The sequence below is a fragment of the Mchenga conophoros genome, linkage group LG3 (assembly GCF_057382185.1).
Source record: "Mchenga conophoros isolate Kocher_MC1m ecotype Shallow Benthic linkage group LG3, M_conophoros_male_GT1.1, whole genome shotgun sequence".
Taxonomy (NCBI): domain Eukaryota; kingdom Metazoa; phylum Chordata; class Actinopteri; order Cichliformes; family Cichlidae; genus Mchenga; species Mchenga conophoros.
In genome coordinates, this window is record NC_140528.1 from 8,916,859 (window position 1) to 8,940,921 (window position 24,063).

General features: G+C 39.8%; 1 protein-coding gene and 1 long non-coding RNA gene across 2 annotated transcripts; both read left to right on the top strand.

Annotated features, from left to right (window-relative positions):
- The window catches only part of LOC146577177 (protein NLRC3-like), a 311,857-nt gene that overhangs the window by 46,356 nt on the left and 241,438 nt on the right, over positions 1 to 24,063 (top strand).
- LOC146577180 (uncharacterized) lies at positions 8,074 to 11,773 on the top strand. 2 transcript variants are annotated; one of them, XR_014889239.1, is made up of 8 exons: positions 8,074 to 8,335; positions 9,055 to 9,094; positions 9,240 to 9,286; positions 9,599 to 9,643; positions 10,485 to 10,514; positions 10,975 to 11,043; positions 11,251 to 11,325; positions 11,722 to 11,773. It is a non-coding gene; the product is annotated as an uncharacterized LOC146577180 (long non-coding RNA). The 2 variants fall into 2 exon arrangements; XR_014889238.1 differs by lacking the exon at positions 8,074 to 8,335 and having other exon boundaries at positions 8,763 to 9,094.

Sequence of the window (24,063 nt, forward strand, 5' to 3'; positions counted from 1 at the left end):
ATCACAGACGTTCAGGCTTCATGTTGACATGAATCAAAGTTAATGTCATTATGGACCAAGGACAGTACTCTGGGTCTCCTGCAGAACAACTCGAGCTGTGATACCTGAATGAAGAGCCTCTGCTGCTTTAAAGAAGGAGGCTCGAGGCAGAGGTGAGGTGCAGACCAACCAGCTTTTATTCAGCAACTTTAACAGAAGGATCAGAAAAATAAAACTATACAGCACAGTGATGCTGACTGAAGCCACAGCATTAAACTAAACAAGCATCTGATCATCTTTAACAACATCTAATAAATAATGACAACTATTTACTCCTGTATTTCCTACAATAAAGCCTGTTCAGATATTTGTTGCTGATGGAAATGTAAAAGGCTCCCAGGAACCAAAGGACAAAAACAGAGGCAACAGTCACAACTGCAAAGGATCCCCTAACACATAAACTGGTTCGAAGATATTTTCTAGCTCTGCAGAGGAGCTTGATTGCACGGACAGTAAAAAGTGGATTCAATAACAGCAGCGAGCGCTGAGTGATATAACGGTGCTGCGAGCAGCAGTGCAAAGGCTCACACAGAGACAGCAGCTACACTGTGTGTGGATGTGATCCACAGTCACAGCTGTGGGTTTCAGTCAGTGTGTCTCTAACTTCATGGTCACATTTCAAAGCTTATTGGAGCCAGAAGATGTTCAAGTAAAAGATTTATTGCTGTACTCGTCTACCAGGATAACAGGAGGTTCATAAAGCTGTGTAATACTTCAGCTTTCCATCATGGAGTAGTAGTTGTGTCCCTTTGTGTTTATTAGTGTGTTCACACGTCTACTTTAACTTCACTCTGTAATGAAAGGATTCAAATCACTGATAAATACATACATGCTGACTCTGAGTCTCAGTGAAGGAGGAAAGGATGGATGAAGGCAGCCTAGTGTGGGTCATGTGTGTCCAGCAGTCATCCAGGGCCTGGATCCATCTGTAACAGGAAGACAAAGTCCAGCCTGTAATCATCCTATCAGGCACAGCGTTTCCATCCAGCATCCTGACGACGCTAACAACCCGTCAAACGTCTCCTCTGGTCCACAGAAGTCACACTTCCTGTGTCATGTTTACCTTTTTAAGTGTGCTATTCAAGCCTGTGTGACCAACTCTGACTCTCCAGATTCCATCCTGGTCTCTGCTGCAGCTTCTTCTACACGACTGTTTTCTGTATAATAATATCTGCCTTTCCCGTCTCTGTCCCAGTGTGCCTGCCACTCGTCCTTCATCTTTACCTTCATTATACTCTTCACCTCACTTTCACTGTATTTTATAGTCAAACCTGCACGACTTCTTCTTGCTGCACCTTTTTAAACTTATCGTCCTGTTCATTGCATCAACACCGATATTCACAGGGAGCCATAAGAAATCCACTTCTATCCCTCTGTGTTTGATTCTATACAGTAAATGAAGTATATCAAAAACAATATGTTGCCTAGAGTCTGAAGACATATCACCTGTGCTCACTAGCACGCTGCTAGAGTCCCAGCAAACCACATACCTGCATATTAGTGCGTCCTCCACCCAGTTCAAGCCAGTAACATCACTACCAGCTCCCAGTATAAACTGCCACATCATCTGTAATTCTTTTACTCATCACCAAACTTATTTCTGGGAGAACAAATGCAGCAGCTGTTCTTTTATCTGACAGTGTTGACGCATCAGTAAATATCCTCACATGACCTGAGGACTTTCCCACTATATGAACCTGCTTTTAGTCGCCCCTCCTCCCTCGCCACAAGCTTCCTTTACAACATAACTTATAAAAAACAACTTTATTGACAATCAGCAATAACAATTACAGACAGTCTAGAAGAAGAATCACATGATCAAGGAGCAGAAGTTTATGGTTTTAATAGCTTTTACATTTTGGGAAAGTTTTAAAAACATTGTTTGGTTTTCTTTCTAAAGCGTTGAAAGGACGGCTTTGCATCAGAAAAGTAAGATCAGCAAATGAATCCATTAAAGTTCTTTTGCCTTGTTTGCAAAAGAAGCCAAACAACATTTGTGTTACAAAGAGAGACTTCAGAACAGATCAAAGATCACAAACATCAGGCACTGATGGAAACAGCCAAACACAGAAACAGAGGCACCAGCAGGTGAAGGAGGCCTGTTGTAGAAATGACTCTGAGTGCTCAGGTAGAAACGCATGAAGAACCAGTGCGTCTAATATTTGGAAACCAATCTGTGTTTGAGCGTCCTGGATGAAACACAGATCATGTTGCAGAGCGAGGACGTCGTCTTTCCTCCCGAGTGTGTAACTACAGGACGTGTGCAGAAGGTTTAATCGTCCTCCTGACAGTTACTGATGAACGAGTCCTTCAGGGAGGCTCCAGGATCACTGTGGCTTTTACCAGCTGCTGCTAAACTGAGAGGTGTTGCTGCTTCATGTGTGAAGATGTTTGCATGGCTTTAACAGTGCAGACTTTCCTCATGTGCACCCATTTCATATGTTTTATTGTGATGTTTAGTAACATCTGCTTCCCTCCTTCAGGCAGACGATAAAGTGAGCTCAGCCTTAAACATGTGGAGAGAACGTTTGACCGACAGTCCTGGGACGACTGCAGAACAATGGTTTGTTTTTAATGATAAAGTTTCATAATGGAAATAAATGCTGAGCCTGTTTCATGATGTTGGCCCTGCAGCATCAGGCAGGATTAATACTGTAACAAACGTGTGTCACAGTTATAATGACTTTAAATGAAGACTTGGGTTGGATGGAGATGTCAGCTGGATTTGTGCTGACTGTCACTTTAAATGTTTTCAGTTCAGCTTCTAAATCTACTTTTGTATAATGTTTGCTGAGTTTTGCACTTCATGACGCTTTTAAGAAGAGCCAATAAATCCTGACTTTACACAAAAATAAAGATTTAATGTGTTTAGTGTGACAGTGGAGGAGAGCGCACATAATAAGAGTCATTAACAGAATGGTGACAATTATAATCTGTCTCATTTTAGGAGCAGCTCACAGGCACAACAGACTACAGAGCAATCAAAGCACCAGTTAAACGTCCATGTGACCGGCTTACAGCCAATGAACAATCAGTCCCCACTGTCCCCACCAACATCACTGTACTGGAAAGACTGTGCTGCCATGGTCAGAGATGAACTGGTGCTAAAATGTAAGGCAGCTGATGTGTGTGGCCTTAGCAGCACAAATGCATCACGGCTGCAACGCTGCAGTGTGTTTAAACATTTGAACATTTCTGTGGCTTCAAACCAGCAGCTGCTCTGTACTCAGTCGTGTTTGTGTGTCTGTCAAAGTGATTGTTGTCTTTAAAAAGCCTTTTGTGTTGAGTTTTGTGGGCAGTGCCGAGCTTCTCTTTAGTCTAAGCCGAGTCGATATATTTGATTCCATGTTTGGTGTGATTTTCAAAGTCAGCAGCAGCAAACCCATACGGTAAAAAAATACATTTTTCCTGGCCAAAATATATTTCAAATATATGGTAAATATATTTTGTATTTGTGATGCTCCAAAAAAATATATTTTTGAAATTGAAAATATATTTCTTTCAAACCAAAATACATTTCAAAACATATTTTAGGGTGAAGAAAATACATTTCCAACCTTACAGTAGAATGTATATCAAAGTATCCTTTATTTAAAATATATTTAGTGCAATAATGATGATAATGATAACAATACTAAAAGTAACATGTTTTATGCACATCTGCAAAAAACAGTTGGATTCAAACAAAACAGAGTCAAAGGTCTATCACGAATTAGGTTGTTTATTCATTTGCTTACAGTATTTCACATTACACAATATCTCACTATAATGTAGCGTTCATTGACTTTGAAATTATCTGTCAGTGATACAGTAAACAAGATACAACAACTGCTATGTACACTTTAGTTTTTGACAATATATACAATTTAGTACTTAAAGGAACACACTCCACTGTTTTGGAAATAGGCTCATTCTCCATCTCCCTCAGAGTTAAAAATGCAGCGTCTTCTTTCTAGATCCGTACGTTAATAGGGCTCTGGAGCGTGATCTTACGGGATGGGGCGTAGCCAGGATTTTTGGTCAAGGCGCCATATTAGCAGGCCAAACAAATGCTTGCTGTGTGGTCGGTTGTAATGTTAGATTGCACTACCGACAAAGGAATAAGCTTGAAAACAGGCTCTCTTTTCATTGTTTCCTCACCTGGAAACATCATGAGGGAGCTTATGTGTTGGATGTTACCAAAAGAAGGCGTCTAGCCTGGATAGCAGCTGCGAGACGAGCTGATATTCAGTTCTCTACCAGCCACAGATATCTGTTGGTGTGCTCCAGTATTTTCATTCAGGTAAGTTCTAAATAAGTTCATATTATTATTTATAGCCTGTTAATTTTATTTTCAATAGCACAAACTTAGAACAAACATGCAGAACTACCTTCTATTTATAGAGTTGCTAATTATTTGGCATTATTGCAACAAACCAGCCTATGAAATGAATGAAACAAATCCTGACTGGGTTCCAACACTACACATGGGGCACTACGAAATCCCTGCTTCAAACTACATGCTACATACCACCATGCCAATCAGATTACTTCTTCCATGTGAGGGTAAAAAGGTGACCTTCCTGGATAAGATGGCAAAGGTTTGCTGCGTTTTGGTGAACATGTGCCCCAGTGTGGTAGTAAAACCAGGGAAAAATGCTCTTGTTAAATACTCTTAAGTCTTGTGCTGTTTATGTAGTGATAAGTTTTCTTTTTTTTTTTTTTTTCTTCTTTTTTTTTTCTCCTTCTCTTTTTACAGTTGCAGAAACATATAGGTGATTGCTGTAACGTATGTTTTAATTTTGAAATTAAAGCAGCCTTTTTTCCGTTAAAAGGTTCTTTGTGAGGATCAATCCAGACATGGGAACAAAATGCCCTGCAAAACTTGGTACAAGCCGCAAGACAGGTCGTGTCGTAAAGAGGAAGGTTACAAGCATCAGCCCTCGGATCACCACCTTCCTCCAGCGGCTCTCTGAGTTTGAATGGAGGACTTCCAACTAGGTAAGAACAGAGATGATAATATCTTTTACATAGCTGATAATTATATACATACTGTACACACATCCATACAACAGTATGAATGATCTCAGACAGATGTGAACAAGTGAATAACCTGAGCAAACATGAATATTGATGATGTGTCTTTGACAGGTGGTGATAAAGACTACGCTGAACCCGACCATCCTGGTAACGGAAATCTAAATCCCATGTCACATTCTATTTCCTGGGACCCACTGATAATTATTACATTTTGTAAATGAGTTTTGTTTTACAATTGTAATAGTTTATTTAATGTTCATGCTGGTGGGTTTGTCCTGTTTTTAGTGGAATGAAAAACTGTTTTCCTTAAAAAAATCAGACAGAAAGGTGAAGGACTGTGTAGTTTTCATGTACGCTTCTATTTATTTTGGTTATTGGCATTGTTTTTATTCAGTTGAAAAATGTTTTTCTTGTTAAAAAAAAAAATCAACAATAAATGTTGGTTTAATTCACTATTCTGAGACTACTTTATTTTTTTATTTTTTTTGTCCCGTTTGGATCTATAGCCATCAGAATTGTTGTCTTGAGGCCAAGAAAGATGGCAAGCGGATTTATTTTACCAAGTGGGTCATCATGGCCTTGCCATATTGGTCCATTTGATTGACCTTTATTATAATTATGAATTTATTTTATTTTCAGTTGCAAACGGGACAGACATAACTGTGGGACAGGACAGGGGGAAAGAATGAAAGAAAAGAGGGAGAGAAAGAAAGAAAACCAAAGGGGAGAAGAGACGGTGAGAAGGGGGGGAAGAGAGAAAAAAAAACAAACAACAAAAAAAAAAAACTCCTGGGTCACCTGTATGGAGAAAAAAAAAAAAACAGAGGAGACAGCAAACAACAAAGAGCAACATAATAATAGAAAAAAAAGCACCATCACAATAAACTAGCTAGCCATAGATATCAATAGTTACTAAATAATAAACGATATTGTGCAACACTCAAGATAGACAGCGCACAGTGTGCTTTGAGGCAGCAGCCAAGAAAGCTGTAGTCCGTGTCTGTGAATACCCATGTGTACACCTGTGTGCATACCTGTGTGGATCAGCATGCTTGTATTCCAAAGGTTTCTCCATGTGATAAGTGATAAGTTTTCAAAAGAGACAGTAAATTACAGAATGCTAGCAGTGGGTGATATTATACAAATGCTGTCATGATTTTATGTGAACATTTTGTCATTTGTAAACTATACATAACATTTTTTCTACATTGTAACTGATGTGATGTTCGACAAAGTGCTTTTAATTAAAAATAGGCAAACATTTCTTTGTTTCTTTATTCAACTTTTGAACAGTGGTATTTAGTAAGTACATATTCAGTAAATGCAAAGTATTTACATGGCCCCCTAAATTAAAACACTATGGGTTATTCAGAACAGAACTATGCTTGGAAAAATATTGTCCCATCAGTTGATCCAACTCCTCCACAGTAGCAGGTGGAACTTTTCTTTTTTGAGGATGGCTTCTTTTACCTGTCACTACAGATGGTCTGTCTATGTTTTGATCAAGAACCTTTTTTTTGGGCAGCTGAAGAGGAGAAGTCTATCTTATGGCCAACCTCTGGCTGTATCTTGGTCATATTACCCAGCAAAACCCAGTATGCAGGTTCATCTGTAACAGTCCTTGTGCCACAGATCCTCACTGTTGCTTCTACATTAAACAGAAGAGCAGTGACATGGCTGCAAGTCTCCACGACTCTAGCCATACAGCTGCAGTGGGCGGCTTCAACCTTCCCTGTGATGCTCACAATGACCTGTGGCTGCAATGCTGCAATTCAGTTTTTAAGAGTGCAGGACCTGAAACACACACAGACAAAGTTCATTTAAAGACAAGAACTATGAGCCAAGGCCGACACAAATGTGTTTTATTTACTTTCAAATCCATTTATCATAAATGTAACAAATAAAGTGTTTTTATGTATCCATCTATAGAACGCTGCATGTTATATTCTAAATCTGCATGTTTCTTTTTAGAAACCTATCAGCAAAAAATGAACCTAAAGTATGTAATGCAAGGATGTAATCACTTTCAAGAGGGAGAAAACATAAAGTTCAACTTTAAGTGACAATTATGGACACCTAATATGACAAGGAGATTCTGCAGGTCATTAATCAATGTATAAAACTAAAACAGAATGTATTTTTAGTGACACAGGACACAAACAAGGAAGCAAGATGTGTAATTAGGATTATTTATAATAAATATGAATTAATTAGGGCAATTTCTTTAACCATAAAGAATAACTAAATCCTTCAGGACAATGTCACATCAATGCACTGAACTCACTATGTTATCCCTCTAACAGAGCCTCTACATGTTCTCACTGTAATTTCCCCCTCACGAATGAATTTTTGCTAGCACTAATTTGAATGTTGGGGGGAATCAAACGCATTTTACTCGCAGTACTCAAGCTGACTTACCTTTGCTTGAATGACGGCGTACTCACAACGTGGAGGCTTAAAAATAGCCAAATCTTGTACCCAGTCCTTGGTGAATTGGATGTGCGCCTCCAGAGATTTATAATTGCGAAATTGGTGCGCCATGTATGCTCTGACTCCACAGACAAGGTATGAGAGTAGATCATGCTAAGTCAATAGCGGTTTGGTCTTCAGGGTTTCTACTCCACGGCTATATTTCATACGGGTCCACATTTCAACAATCAAGTACCGTCTCTTTGCATCTGGACAGAATCTGTCTCTATACCGTCATTTTCTTTTGAGCTACGTTTCAGAATGGTTCGTAGCAAACTTGTTTTGATTCGTGACCTGCCAAGATGGTGCTGCGCTCCCACAATGCATTGCGACATTACGTCAACTCCAAAGCCCTTTGCGTGCAGGAGTGTATGCGCATGCGCATTGCCACGGTGGTTTAAAAAATAAAGATATAATGAAAAGTAATTAATAAAAATAAAATATTTAAACATTCCCACAAATGTGCAATGAACGTGCAAAAACTCTCTTTAGTAGTTGTTGCTGTTTCTTTCTTTCTTTCTTCTTTTTTTTTTTTTTTGAAAAATAACGACGTCTCTGAGGCGCGAAATTTGACAGCGAGAGGAACGGCCGGATACAGGAGACGGGAAGAAACAAGCCGATTATGTTCGCGTTAATTAAGTGGTTGGAAGATGTAAAATTCTCAATTCTGCCAACTGAACATATACGAGATTTTAATGAGGATGAATAATTAGCCGGCATGGAGGAAACGGACCTTTATTTCATGGAGTGGCGACAAGAAGCCAAGGCGGGTGGCCAGTCTAAGAAGCCTCCATCATCAAGCTAGCAGGTGCCTTTTCCCATATAATATTACTTTATTCTCGTGTATTTGGAACGGAAGCGTAGAGCTGCCACCCAGGCAAAAGAGAAATATAAGTATATCACGTTATAACGTGAAAAGTTTATCGTTCTAACAATATACTATCATGTTTGAACAACATGTTTGAACAACATTGTACGAAAAATGTACATAATTATCACGTCCGTACAATATTGTGCGAACGTGACAATTATGTATATTATAATAATGTGATATTATATTATACCAGTGGTTCTTAACCTGGGTTCGATCGAACCCTAGGGGTTCGGTGAGTTGGTCTCAGGGGTTCGGCAGAGCCTCCGCTGTGACGTGCACGGCTCATTTTGTGCACCAGTAAAAAACATATCTACGTCTAATTTGAAAAAAAAAAACACACTTTATTTTTCACTAAAGAGGGGTTCAATGAATGCGCATATGAAACTGGTGGGGTTCGGTACCTCCAACAAGGTTAAGAACCACTGTATTATACAAACATGAAAAGCATAATGTTAGAACAATAAACATTTCACGTCATAACGTGATACAGCTCTATTTTTCTTTTGCCTGGGTGGCAGCTCCACGCTTCCATAATTTGGTAATCAAAATATGTAACTTAATTAATTATATTGTGACGTACTTTTGCCTTTTCTTATTATTCTGCCTTCTCAATAACTATCAAAGCCTATTCACATTTAATTTGGCTTTCACAGAAATCCTACCTCTCCTTCTGGCTACAGAGTACTTACCAAGGTTAGAAAGAAAGAACAGTTATGCTTTATTAATGTTCGCTAATTACAATGTTCCACATTTCCTTGCTTTTTAAGTCATTTTTAGGCTTTTTAGAGTTTTTGTTTTTTATTTTTTTAGCAGTAATGTTTCTGCCTATTTATTTCAGCCCATGAAATCGAATGCAGATCTTCCTAATGTGAGATTTACATAAATGTAAGTAATTTTGTTTGTCATTGTCATTAATGTTGTTGCTGTTGTTGTTTTTGTGCAGTTTGCAATCATATAAACCTAGCAAACATCAGTCAGCACAGTGACTAACCTAAACAGATTCTTGCTTTATTCACATATATTATATGTAATTATATATACCTGCACATTGTACCTAGGGTTGCAGCCACTTGGCCCCACCCCATTGTTGTGACAGCCCTGATTGTACTTATACACTGCATCTGAACAGGGAACAGTCTGCCACATTAATGTATTTTTAAGTGACTTGTTTGTAATACATGAATTTGTTTCTTACAGATGTCAAAGTCTCAACCTCATGCTGCCCTCCCCCATCCTCCTAAAGTAAGTATTTGTTGTTGTAGTTTTTTATGCAGTGTCTGTGTCACATGCTAATCATAATTATTGAAATAACTGTTTTCTAACAGATTTTCCAAAACACTAGTTAGGTTTGTTGTCATTCAGACCAATACTACTGCTTAGACATTGTTTAGTGGTCATGCATGTTTGACAAGCTCGTTATGATACCAAAACAGTAGGCCTATCACAATAATCGATATATCGACTTAACACACAGTACATGTACATGACCTCAATAATTGTTGATGATGTAATTTATCCGCCATTATATTTACAAAAATAAAATATAATGATAACAAAACAATAACATTAAATATCATTGTTTTCTATTCGTTAGAAAACTTACTATTTATTCAAGTTTTTAAGGTATCTAATATTTTGATTCCTAATTTCAATGATCTAAATACTTTAAGAATTAGATGTTGGTTTGTCAATTGAAAGTGTGTAGATCTTGCATTATTATGGTGTTATATTATGATTATACATTCAAAGACATAAAATGGTCTTAAAATGACAATGACATAACTTGTCGCAATTGTTTATGGGGCAATATACCGACCAACAAAAAGTCGTTATCGTAACAGGCCTTCAAAACACACAGTTTTATGATTGATAAATTAAAAAAATAAATACATTTAATTTCTCTGAGATTCTCTAATATTCAGTTACAGTTCACAACACAGTTACCCGTACATGCAGTATTATACTGTAAATATAAATCTCTGCATTTAGCATCCCACTAGAAGCGTCACAGTTACTGCCTCTTTTTTTTTTTTTTTTACAAATACCTGTACTATCACTAACACATTTACTGTTTTACTTTTAGCCTGTGGATACAAATGCAGATTTCCTTAATGTAAGTTGTGCATTTTAATTACATCATGTTATTTTTATTATTATTTATTTATTTATTTTATTTTACATTCAAATATTTCAAGCTTCTTGGTTAAAGAAGCTTGATTGCTAGTAGGTAAAGAATAGTTCACCTATAATTCATATTCCCAATTAATTTCTCACCTCTGATTGAATGCCTTTGTTTGTTTTCCTTTTGACTATAACAAAACATTTTTGCTGGATATATATGGTGAATTTATATGCATAGATACAGTCGTAGTGCTTGACACATGCAAACAGCAGTAGATGTACTAAAAAGGAAATAATTACAATCATGATGTTGATTGCTGATGTCAGTATATATATTTTAGAGGAATGTTTTGTTTTTCACCCAAAATAACTATATTGCTTCAGAAGAGATTTATTACCCTACCGGACTCTTATATATTGTTCTGTTTTTTGTTTGTTTTTGTTATTTTCAGGTTCAATGGTGCGTGTTCTTCTAATGGCCGCCTTCCCACTGGAGGTTTTGATCCACAGCAATTTAAAAGGTAATCAGCTTTGAAAGTCAGTTCAAATGGTTAGCTAATAGTACTTTAAAAAGCCTACAACTCTGTCACCAGTTTCTTTACCAAAAATTACCCATAAAAGTATCGCTCAATAGCATATAATTGTAGTTCAAATGTTTAGTTGTACAAATATCAAATTTTTGGAAATCTAAAACTAGTCAAACACTCAAATGTTCATGCTTTTTATAGGAGGACAGAGCAAAACGGACATCGGCGCAGAGTGAAGAACTGCCCTTGATAAGGACACTATGACAGCCATATATAGTAAGTGAAGACTTTCTGTGTATCTAAAATTGCATACACCAGAAGTAACTTACTTTGCAACCATTAAAATAGGTTGTAAAGTAAGTTACCAATACAAATAGGTGATGATGCATTGTAGTGGTTGGTCTCAGACAAAGAAGGTCAACAGATTTATGAATGCTGGAAGGTAAGGAGAGACGACCAAAAGGGGTGTTAGCATTACTGTAATGTGAACTGGATAGACTTCCCATCTAGGAAAAAAAAAGAGGTAAAATTATGCGTAAAATATATCTGTATTAATATCTGTATCTATATAAACAGAAATATCTGTTTGCTAAATGAAGCCAGCTAACATAAATCACATTTTTATTTTAACTCTGATAAAAGTAATAGAACTGTGACTTTTGTTTGTTACAGTGGGGGTAAGGAAGGGGTTTCCCAGCGTGTCCAGAAGGGCTTTGAGGATTGCAGTGAAAGCTGGGGGAACTGAGACTGTGTGTGTATATATATATATATATATATATATATATATATATATATATATACACATATATATGTATATGTGTGTGTGTTTCTTTTAGAATGTTTAAGTATGTAATGAGAATAAACTTATAAAATGAAAATTCCTTGCTTGATTGATATGCTATATGTATGTTTTAAACATCAAATAAAGATTTCTTTCAGATGTTACATGTGAATGTGTTTTCTTAGAAATATATGAAGGGTTAAATTTATATTTTTTTGAATGATTTTAAATACATTTAAATTGTATTTTGAAATATATTTTATTAATATATTTCAAAATATACAAAAACTGGCCAAAAAATATATGTGCTAAAATACATTTTAAATATATAAATATATTTTAAAATGTATTTTAAAATATATTTTTTTACCGTATGGGCAAAGCTACACCAGAGGGTTGTGCTGTGGAACAGGTTGGTGCAGGTGGTGTTATCTACATTTGAACATTAGGCAACAGTCTCATGAAGACACTTTCTATTGTTCACTAAAGACCAACAATAACAGAGACAAAGGGAGAGCAGCAGAACTAGTGCTAACAATTAGCACTGCTAGCCTGCCCACCAACACCAGCTAATGTTCTAAAAACGATGATCAATGATTTTGCTGTAACGGCTCCAGCTGTCTGTGTCAGGGACACGTTGGAGATGAAGTGAGTGATCCAGTGACAAAGGTTTGGAAACCTGCAGTCAGCTGAGACTAAAGGAGTCACCTGACCGAGAGACCAAATGTTTCACTGAGAACGTCCAGATGAACAGAATCAACCTTTGGGATAATCTGTTCCACACATCCATGTTTCACTTACTGCATTATATTTCCTCATTGCTGTGCACACAGGCCTGTGGCTTATAACCAACTCCAAGTTCAGACTCAGAGGCTGCTGAAGCTGTTTTCTGGAACAGAGACGTGTTGGATATAAAAGCAACTCTTCTTTATGTGTCAGCACTGAGGAAAGGAGCAGCTTCGTTTCTAAGTGTATGAAGGACTGTAGCAGTGTGTGTGTGAGCTTTATTTCACAGACAGAACCATGTCAAAAACACAACTTCAGGTAAAAACAATACAAAATCAAAGAGTCTGATCAGAAGGATTAAACAGAGGAGTGTGGGACTGTTTTTAACAGACAGCAGGTTAAGCCAGGCTGGAGGAGTAAACTGAGCCTCGGTGTGAGCAGCAGTGTGTTTGACAGGAAGCTGAGATAAACAGTCTGGAGCCCATTTAGTGCTTCATATGAAAGTGTGAGGATTTGAAAGCAAATCTAAAATCAAGCAGGAGTCAGTGTGAGAATGATTTGTGCTTTTCCTCAGTCAGATGCTGGGAGTTTCAGTTCATCCATGTTCAGCGTGCTGTGCTTTGTGTAACAGGAGAATATGACAGTATAAATCAAGTCTTCATGTCACTGAAAGCCTCCACAGTCTGCTATGGAGGTGCATCAGTTTGGATTTACAAGAAGAACATTTCTTAAACCTGCCACAAGATGGCGCTCCAACAGAAGGGATGTCCACAGTGTAACACAGACACACACATACTGTGTGAATGTGTGAGTGAATGGGCTTTCAACACAAGGCTTCTGCTGCTACCTTTAATGACATAATTAGCTAACAAGAACAAACTGTTAATTACCACCAAAGAACGGCTCCAGATTTTAGCTGCTGACCATTTTGTGAAACGTTGATTACATCAGCTTATTGTTGATTTTTCAACCTTAATATCAGCTGCTTTAAAGGAGCCTGGTTCTCTCGCAGTAACACTTTTCTTCACTAGATGCAGTGCAGGCACAGTCTGTGTTTCTAAACTACACACTAATGTTCATTGTTGTGCAGCTAAATCCTCCCTCTGGATGGGAAGAATCCCTGTCAGGCTTCAAACACCTGGCTTGGTGTTCTGGAGCTAATGTGTCACCTGTGAGGACTCTGAGATGAACACACAGCAGACACTTCAGTTCTCCGTCTGTGTGTCCTCAGTTTCCCAGCATGCCTTGGCTGTGGTGGTGGAGGTGAATGAGGGGGAACATGCTGCTCTGTCAGCACTCAGGTTTCATACCTGGTGATCTCAGAGGACAAAGCGGCGTTACAGCAGCGCACGTTGATGAGACCTGATGCTCTGAACAGTTCAGACTTCAGCCTCACTCTGAGAAAACAAACGACTGACTGTCAGCAGCAACTACACCTGCTCCATCAGTGACGGAGAGAAGAACTGAGACTGAGAGACATACAGCTGCAGGTCAAAGGTCAGAAACGCCCGCTCTTTGTACGGGTCAGGAGTTAGTACTGCAGAGGTCAGAGGTCAGCTTGCTGACAAACCATTTGAAACAGTTTGGAGCTAAAAGCACAACAGCAGAGGAAAGAAGAGACACTGCAGAGATGATGCAAAATATTGTGTTTTGTTCTCAGCTGTCAAAAAGTGTAACACACGTGTTCCAGCACAGCCTTTGTGTACTTTCACTTCTCCATACTGTCCATTGGAAATCCTGTTTGTTACTTTTTGATTTCAGTCCATGTGTCCAAAGCAAACTTCTGTCCCACACTTTCTCTGCTGACTCTTCACCGATGCTCAGATGATCTCAGATGATTTCACCAGAACTCATCAAAATTCGGGCTCCACAGAAACCCAGACGTCACTAAACAAGCGTAACAAGCAAAGTGAAAACTGGTCGTTCAGCTTTATTGACCAAAGATAAGCTCACATGTCACCTCATGACACAGACACTTATTTCCACAGCATGCACGAGGACTGACAATAAGTGTCTATAAAGCCACTTCTATCTGCCACACCTGTGCTTCTGTCATGGTTGCTCTCCTCTCACTCTGTCATTTATCCACAGTCTGCCTCCCTCTGCTCCGTCAGCTGACGTCCTCTCTACACCACCTGCTGTGTTTTATCCTGCAAAAACACATTTAAGAAGCGTTGCACCGAGTAACGGGAGGAACTGCTATAAAATCCATTTAAAGGAGGTGGTGCTGAGTGCTGTGACTGGGGTCCCACCACTGACATCACGGGTGGAGGACATGTTGGAAAACTGCTACAAAGTGCTGTGCAGCCAGCAGAGCTTACAGTCTGTCCTGTGTGTCATACAGGCTCTCACACTTAGTGTTTCTGTGACACATTGAAGAGAAGTTTGTGTTGTTCACAGTTGTGCTTGTACTGAGTGACAGCTGACATGACCTAACAGGAATAATGTGTCTGTGCTGAATGAGAAGTAACACACAATGAAGTCTTGATGCATCTCAATCATCCAGGAAAGTGAGTCTGTTGCTTCTGTTCATCTGGACGCAGCGTTTTGTGGGAGAAACGTGTCGTCATCATCAGGTGACGTCTTCAGTCTCAGCTGCAGGTTTCAGTCTTACAAACAGGACATTTGCATAAAGACTGAAAGCAGCTGCAGGAACGATGGGCTGGGAGCTCCGTTCCTTCATCTTAATTATGCAGATTCTCAGGACCATTGATCAACAACCACTGATCCATGTCCATGAGTCCCATTCACAGAGATGTGGGAATGGCTGCAGTCACAGCATGTAAGATGGAAATAAATGAGAAGTATTTAGCTGAAGTGGATTTGATTTATCTTAGTTCTTTTTTAACTTGTAGTTCTACATTGGAAGATTATTGTGATATTGAAATATAAAAATACATTTATATTCTATTATTTTCTCAAAATAAGCGTCACACTCGTGGAAGCCGGTGTAGCCGCCGAAACGCCTGCATTTATGGAGACTTTCAGCCCCAGGTAGGCCAGTTATGGATCTTGGATCCACATTATGTCAGCAGCTGTTCTCCACCGTGAACTGTGTTCAAACAAACACGCTCACGCCTCACAGACGACAGCTTACAGTCCTGTAGAGATAAAGTGACTTCGTACAGCCCCGTCTTCAGTCTTGTGGAGATGATCTCGACGCTTTGGTGGATGTTACTAGCTCCTGTGCAGTATTTTGTAAAGACATGATTATACCCCGTGAGCGCGTTAAAATTTACGCTAACAATAAGCCATGGGTCACTAAAAGTGTCAAATCCTGTTTAAGGAAAAAGAGACAGGCCTTTAAAGAGGGGCTGTTACCGATTTTCAGACAGCTACCAAGGAAATGAAAATCGAGATCTTGAAAGCAAAACAGACAAAAACCTTCTTGAAAGCAAATTTGCTGCAAAAACTTTTGGGTCTGCCTGGACTTGTATGAAAACCATAGCAGGGTTTCAAAATCCCCAGAGCAGCAGTCAGGTCATTTTAGATGGTTTAATTTAGACAGAGATTTTCAAATGCTTTAAACATGTTTTATGCTCGTTTTAGTTCTTCTGTTTTCAGCGAGGATATTTGGGAACTGAAACAGAAACTGAGAGATACTCAGCACTTTATCATTGAACTCAGCGATGTTAAAAAGGCCTTTCATACAGTCAATGTGAACAAGAGCCAGGTCCTGATAATATTAGTGGCCGCCTAATTAAATCTTGTGCTGATGAACTCAGGCCTATATTTCAGGTTATTTTTAACAAATCCTTGCAAACACAACATGTGCCCTCTCTTTGCAAAGAAGCAGTCGTGGTTCCTGTCCCTAAATCTAAACGACTTCAGGCCTGTTGCCTCACTTCAGTTGTCATGAAAGTCTTTGAAAAAAATCATCAGAAATGTGATTATGAAGAGACTGAAGGTCAGCTGGATCCAATGCAGTTTGCATACAGGCCCAACAGAGGAGTGGAGGACGCACTTTTGACTTTACTAAATCTGATTCTTAAACATGTAGAGAGTAAAGGGACTTTTGCAAGACTTCTTTTCATTGATTTTTCTTCGGCTTTTAATACAACACAGCCCCATATTTTAATTAAGAGACTTTTAGAAGAGTTTGAAATCAGGAAAAACCTGGTGGGCTGGATTTTAGATTTTCTAACTGACAGGTCACAAAGAGTGAGAATAAATGGGGTTCTGTCTGACCCAGTGTTCTCCTCCACAGGTTCTCCTCAAGGCTGCGTCCTATCGCCCTTATTATTCACTCTCTATACAAACATGTGTCAGGGCAGACATGAAAACAGGGTCATTATTAAATATGCAGATGACTCTGTTATTGTCAGCTTACTGAAAGAGGGTGAAACTAACCACGGCCCAGTCATTGATGACTTTGTTCAGTGGTGGGAGGAGTCTTATCTCCAGCTGAACATATCTAAAACAAAAGACATGGTTGTTGATTTTAGGAAACAACAAAATGGGCACGGAGTCACTTTAATTAAAGGTCAGAAAATAGAGCAAGTACAATCATATAAATATCTTGGGACCATAATCAATGAAAAACTGAACTTTGATCAAAATTGCAAATCAGTTTGTAAAAAGGGTCACCAGCACCTTTATTGCCTTAGGAAACTTGTTCATTTCCACATTGACCAAAAAATGTTAACTTTGTTTTCTCGTTCTTTTATTGAGTCTGTTTTATCCTTTTGTTTGGTGGCATGGTTCGGTCAGACCTCTGTCACAGAGAAAAACTCTCTGAATCAGATAGTGAGATGGTCCAGTCGTCTGATAGCTGAGCCACAGTCTTGTTTAGCCTCCCTGTACTCTGAGCAGGTACAGAGGATGGCTTTATCAATCCTTAAAAATGGTTCCCATCCTCTAAGGGGTGAATTTCAGCTTCTTCCCTCAGGACGGAGGTTTCTATTTCCGAGATGCAGGACAAAGCGTTATAAAAACAGCTTTGTCCCCGTTGCTGTCACTGAATTAAATAAGAACTGTTTTTGATTCGAAATATTAAAGTATGTGTCACAGTGAGTTTTATATATTTACTAGGTATGTGTGTTTTTAAAGGGATGTCAAATGCTGCCATTTTTCTGTAAAGCAAATTTACCTTGCCTTTGGGTATAAATAAAGTTACCTTACCTGCAGACGCTGTGCGCAGAGGTTCAGGAGCAGAAGTCCCGTTGTAAACATATCACGGCAGACCCGACGATGTTTGCATGAACGCGCTTTTTTTAAAAGTCAGGTCAAGGCTCCAAAAGCCCAAAGGCGATATAACAGTTTGTGTTTGCTACATGGATCATTGTAGTTCAGCTTTCCTTTGTTATATTTCTTTAAGAGCTCAAAATGTGTTCATTACATAAATCAAATGTAATTTTCTCTGTAGCACTTCATGGATTTCATCAGCAACACACTGTAGTTGTTCACACAAAGCATAAAGGTAAAAACAATATACACAGTGTTATCTTCATTTTAGATGTCACAAAGTATTTGCGGCTCCCAGTGTTTTCCCGAACCCTGACCCTTTGCGTGGAAACCGGGTCCAAAAGGCTCTTTGGGTGTTAGAGGTTGCTGACCCCTGCACTAGGCCCAACTGACACATATATTTGATTCCAAATACAAAAAATAATGTGTAACCTGCTGGAAGAATGTAGGAGGTTGAGACAGGATCTCAACACTTGGTGTCTGCAACAAAAGACAACAATATGTGGGCCGATCGTGGCTCAAGAGTTGGCAGCTCGTCTTGTAATCGGAAGGTTGCCGGTTCGAGCCCCGGCTTGGACAGTCTCGGTCGTTGTGTCCTTGGGCAAAAAAGCACTTTGGGGTCCTCAGGGACGAGTAAAGCGCTCTACAAATACAGGCCATGTAATGGCAGAAACATTCTCTAGTGTAAATCCTGACTAGTTCATTAACTACAGATCAGTTTCAGTGAACATTATTCACAGAGGGATCTGAGTTCCTTATACCAGACTCTACAGAAACTGTAACACTGTACAGCTCTGCGACCCAACAATATGACAACAATGTAACACACACTAGAATCATCAAATAAAGCCCCACTATCCACTAGAACTAGAACTAACTAACTAGCACTGGACACTTGCATATTAGAGATTTCTACCACCATAGGAGGCGAGATATCATCCTTGAACCAGAGCATCCAGCCCTCAATTTCGGACATAAAAAGCGACGTGGCCAGGCATGATAACACTTTGACTGAACTGCAGGACTGTGCCTCGAACCACTCTGACACCATCGCCACTCTCCAGGCCACTGTGGAGCGTTTGTCTGCGGAGGTAAAGAAGTTAGATGAGAGATGTGGAGCTCTTGAGGCACTCCAGGAGGAATCATTTAAGAACTGCAGGAATACCAGAAGGCACAGAGGGACCCAAGATGACTGAGTTGGTTCACACCTGTTGGCGGAGGCGCTATCTCTCGAGGAGAAGCCACTCATCGATCGAGCACATAGAGCGAATCGCCAGCGTCCCAAACAAAGTCATCTTCCTCGGCCCATCATCTTGAGATTGCACTACTACCACATTGGTGAGGAAATTCTGCTGAAAGCTGCAGAGAACAAGAACCTGATGTATAAGGGTTTTTAAAATAAACATCCTCCCAGATTTCCCTCCCTCTGTTGGAAACGCAGAGCCGCATTTGCAAATATGAGAGGAAGACTACGTGGGATGACCGGCGTCAGGTACAGACTGCTATACCCTGCAAAGCTGTTAGTGACCCATGGTGATGTGAGGAAAAGCTTTACCGATCCCAAAGAGACCGTAGACTACGCGGAGAAGCACCTCTCCCACCCACCTTCAAATGTATTAAAAGCAAGGATATATCTATATGTCTAACGCTGACACAGCACTGTGTTTCTTCTTTTCCCTTTATATTCCATGTAAAGGTGAATATGGAGCGTTTATGGAGCTCGTTTATTGACCAGCTGTCAGTTAGAAGGTAAGAGTTACTAGGTTAACAGAGGTTAGCAGTAACAGTACGGGGAAGTATATTGTGTTGTTCTTTTGTTGGTTTTTATTTTATCGTACTTTACTTTGTTATTTTGATTTTACCTGTTGTGAGTGCTTCCCGTAATTCTCCTTTTTCTTGCGCCGCTGCGGCCAGAGTTCACAACATTACATATTTTTGTATCTATAAACAGGAAGCTGACACTCTCCAGACTTTATCAAAGGTGTGAGCGTCACAGCAGAGGCCTTTGTGTCAACGTAGCTGAAGACAAAACACAGAAACACATGAAGGAGATTTTCCTGGCCTGGATTTTATACAAATATTCTGCAGTACATCAAAAATGAAAGAAAACCATTAGTCAACATATGAACATCACCTCTGAAGTTACAGAGCTTTGATTGGAGACACAGCTGAGCGTTTTGCATTTTGCATAATTAATTACATAATTAATTATGTAACCATAATTAAATGGTTACATCATCTTTAAAGTCCCCAGAGATCAGGAAAAGGGCCTGAGGGTGCTGTGTTTGGAGTCTGCTGGTTACAGTGTGCAGGACCTCACAGGCTGCTGCAGCGTTAGCAGAGGGCGGGACATACACAGCTATCATAATCACGTGTGTAAACTCTCGTGGTAGATAGTACGGTCTCATGCTAACCGCTAGCAGCTCAATGTCCTTACAGCATAGCGTCTCTTTGATAGATAAATGCCCAGAGTTACACCATCTATCGTTCACAAACACAGCCAGACCCCCTCCTCCCTTCTTACCACTCTCCGCTGTTCTGTCATAAGAGGCTCAGCAGCTAAAGCAGCACACCTGGGTCTCCCAGCCTATTAAAAGCAGCCCTTTGCTTCACCTGCTTCACTAAACATTATTATTTTAAGCAGAGTGGTGTGATTTATGTAGGCATTGCTGTGTGACAGGATGACTTTTCTTGCACACCCACCAAATGAGGGCGCACATGCTTCCACGCCCACTGGTGACTGCACACATCCTTTCAAGGAAGCATTTCATTCATCCCTAACAAATGGAACAAAACACTGTGCAGCGTGTTCAGGTTTGAACGTGGCCCTGGCCTCTCTCTGCATCCACCTGGCACATTCAACACACATCCACTCCCTGCTGAACTGCTTGTATTTGATGTGTTGAAGTTTTGGTAAAGTTTGAATAAATTCCACTTTATTTATAGGAACATTTCATCTGTGGACTCCTGCTTCCCCTCTCCTTGAGCCAGTTTGTGACGGGAACATGACATAAGAAAAGTAATTTATCCCTTTTTGATTCTGTGTATCTGGCGCTCATCCAGTGAGTTCACACTTGGCAGAAACAGACTGAATTTGTCTGGAGAACTTTGGCTTCAGCCAAGTTAGATAAACACACTGTGTCTCTGTCAAAACAGCAGTGTAGTTGTGGCACCCCTGTGAGGGAATGACCACATGAATATTATTTTGTGTAAAACACTCATGTAACGGGACATTTTTCATTGCTATATGTATTTATTTTCAGTTTCTTTAAGAGGATAGAAAATCCATGTAACAGGGATTCATTTTATGTTAGAAAGCAGTGAGGGCGGAACTTTGGTGCTTGCTCCGGGGTTTCGGGGAGCAGTAAGTGGAGCCCACCTTCCGCTGCTTCCTCAGACACGTTCTGGAGGAAAGCAGAGACGCATCGTGTCTTCCTTACTCTGCTCTTCACCTGCTTTTACAGGTCGGTACACGGTGCTCGCACCGAAAATGTTGTTTATTGTCACCATGGTTACCCACGTTAATGTGAATGGGAGAGTTAAGGCGGTCCGCCAAAGTTATTTATATGTAAACACGGGAGAAAACCAGAGGAGTGTCCCGCGCGACCGCACCGCGAGCCCGCTCGTTAGGTGGAGCGCTCGTGAAGCAGAGTCAGTGCGCTCCTATGCTCTGTGCAAACGTGTTGTAATGCTCCAATCAAATCAGTTCTGTGAGATGTGAATGTTAATAGTTCTGTTAAAGTGACTGAGTAGATTAGCTAGTGTAACACAAGCACTCTGAGCAACTCTGTGTAGCTAACAGAGGCATTCATGGGTTGATTCAACAAGCTGTGTTTCATGATGCACTAAATAGTGATTTTGCCAGTAAATTACTGGAGGGAACAAATGTAATGTATTTACCAATGCTGTTATTGAATAGAACTGTTTAGCCAGTAAGACACTGCAGAAGACAATGTGATGTGTTTATTGATATGATAAAAGGATGTAGCTGTTATGGAAAGAAGTGTGAACTTGAGAAACTGAACCAGTTAAAAAGAGTATATTTCACTGATGTTGTGAAATAAGTAAATGTAATTGATGTGAATGAGGAACCAGCTGAACAGTATATTGAAAGCTCATGTTTAGTGTTTTATAGCATTTATTTGTGTGAAATAAATCAGACTCAGACACGTTCTGGAGGAAAGCAGAGACGCATCGTGTCTTCCTTACTCTGCTCTTCACCTGCTTTTACAGGTAACATATTTGTCATCGAGGTCTTCATCCTTGGGACCCGTAACATAGTAACTTCTTCATTGTTATACTTCTATAGTTTTCCCATTTTGTGAGCTGTGGATGTGGAAAGTGTCTCAGTGACACATCCACATGAAAACGGCGTTACCTTCGTTCATTTGCACGTCAAATGAACGAGCTGTTTGGACTTTAACGTCACAGCTGATGCTTCGATACTCGAACTCAAGAGTTCAGCTTCCACTCAGAGGTACAAGTACACACAGCAAAGATAAACGTGTACACAAGGTTGAACCCACAAGTGCACAGCTCCAACCAGAGATGGGCAGTAATCCGATTACTTTTTCCAAGAAACGAGTAAAGTGAGGGATTACTATTGCAAAAAAGGTAATTAGATTACTGTTACTTTCCCGTAAGCACGCTGCGTTACTGCGTTACTAAAACCGCAGCTGTGTGCAGATGAACAATGGATAATCTATCGAGTGTGGAGAGAGTGTGAGCGTGCAGCGTTTAAAGCGTGGAAGCACTGACCTTACTTTGAGTTTGACTCTGTAAAAAGTGACAAAAACATTAGCATCCGCTGTTCACTGCGTGGGAAGACAACATGCTCACTCACTATGTGTTAATGGGCATGCTTATTTATAACTTTGATAAAATGTCATAAAAATAATTCCATGCCATCTCACCATTGGTGATCAGGTAGTTTCTGTTCCAGTTCCAGTCCCATAAATCATGAAGCTTGCTGCCAGAAAAGCTTCAAATCTCCTTTGAAAGCTGTTTGTGGTCTTGATTGTGGGAGCTTCAGTTGTCTGACTCCAGCTGCCACACAGTGCTCACTGATATCATTTGCAAAAACCCCAGTGTGACAATATTTATCAGTGAAGCAGAAATCAGGAAGTGACGACTTTTCTTTGAACATTTGCTAAGGCTAAGCTGTGCTTTCTACCACAGTTGGGAATTTCCTGGTTTACAACAAATTATTGTGTCAACACCGCATAAGATTTCAAACTACAGGAAAATCACTGGAGTTATAAGAGGCAGACAACGACACACACACCACATGCATGCTGTTGCTATTTATTGTGGATTAACCTGTCAAGGGCAAGAACAAAAGAATTCTGCCTCAAATACAGGAAATCATAGCTTTCCTGTATTTCCTCCATTGTTGGCATGCTGGTTAGTGCTGTTGCTCCACAGTAAGAAGGTCCTGGGCTAAATTATCCATGAATGTAAACGGCTGTGTGTTTCTATCTGATAGACTGGTGAGCTGTCCAGGGTGTACCCTGCCTGGTAACCTATCACTTCAGGGTTATTTCCCAGCCCTGCTGCAACCAGGCTAGAGATAGGAGGATGGTAGTTGTTGTAGACCCATTCAATTTCAATTGAAGGATTAAAATGTTCCAGGAGCTCAACTTACTCCATCTGAACATGTTTCAATCGTGTTTTATGAACACAACATGCAGGTTTACTGAATATGAAAAGGTTGTGTTGATTTAACTCAGTCGTTTAAGTTTCTGCCAAAGCAAAACCTTTGTGTGCAACCAGTGTCCACTATTGAATCATGTAAATCCAACATGTTTTTGTCAGTGCAAGAAGGAGTTACGGTGCCTGTATTCCTGCACAATATTGTCCCGGGAGGGAGGAAAACTTTCTGGTGAAGTTTTGGTTGATTTTTGGGTTTTGCTTGACACTAGGTTGATTTTATCAGTGAGGTTTGGATTGTTTTCTTTCTCTAAGAGAGAGAAAGATGGTTTTATGCTTGGACATGTTTGCAATGGGCCCCAGTATTTGTTACTTTATTAGTATTTTATTGGTTGCGTTTGTTTGTGCTTTTGTTACAGTGCACTGAGATAAGAACATCTGAGAGGTGTGATCCACCGGTGGTGATATTTTGGTATTTTGTGAGTTCCCGATTTAACAAATCAGCTCTTTAATCCAGACCTGAGAGGTTGAACTTTAAAGCGCTATAAAATATTCTTACTGGAAACAGTGGCAAAGTGTTTTTCTCCATGATTATAATGGGCTTGGGAGAAATTCACTTATATGTGACATTGATCACATGAGAAGTCCTGAGCCTAAAAGGATTGCAGCGAGTC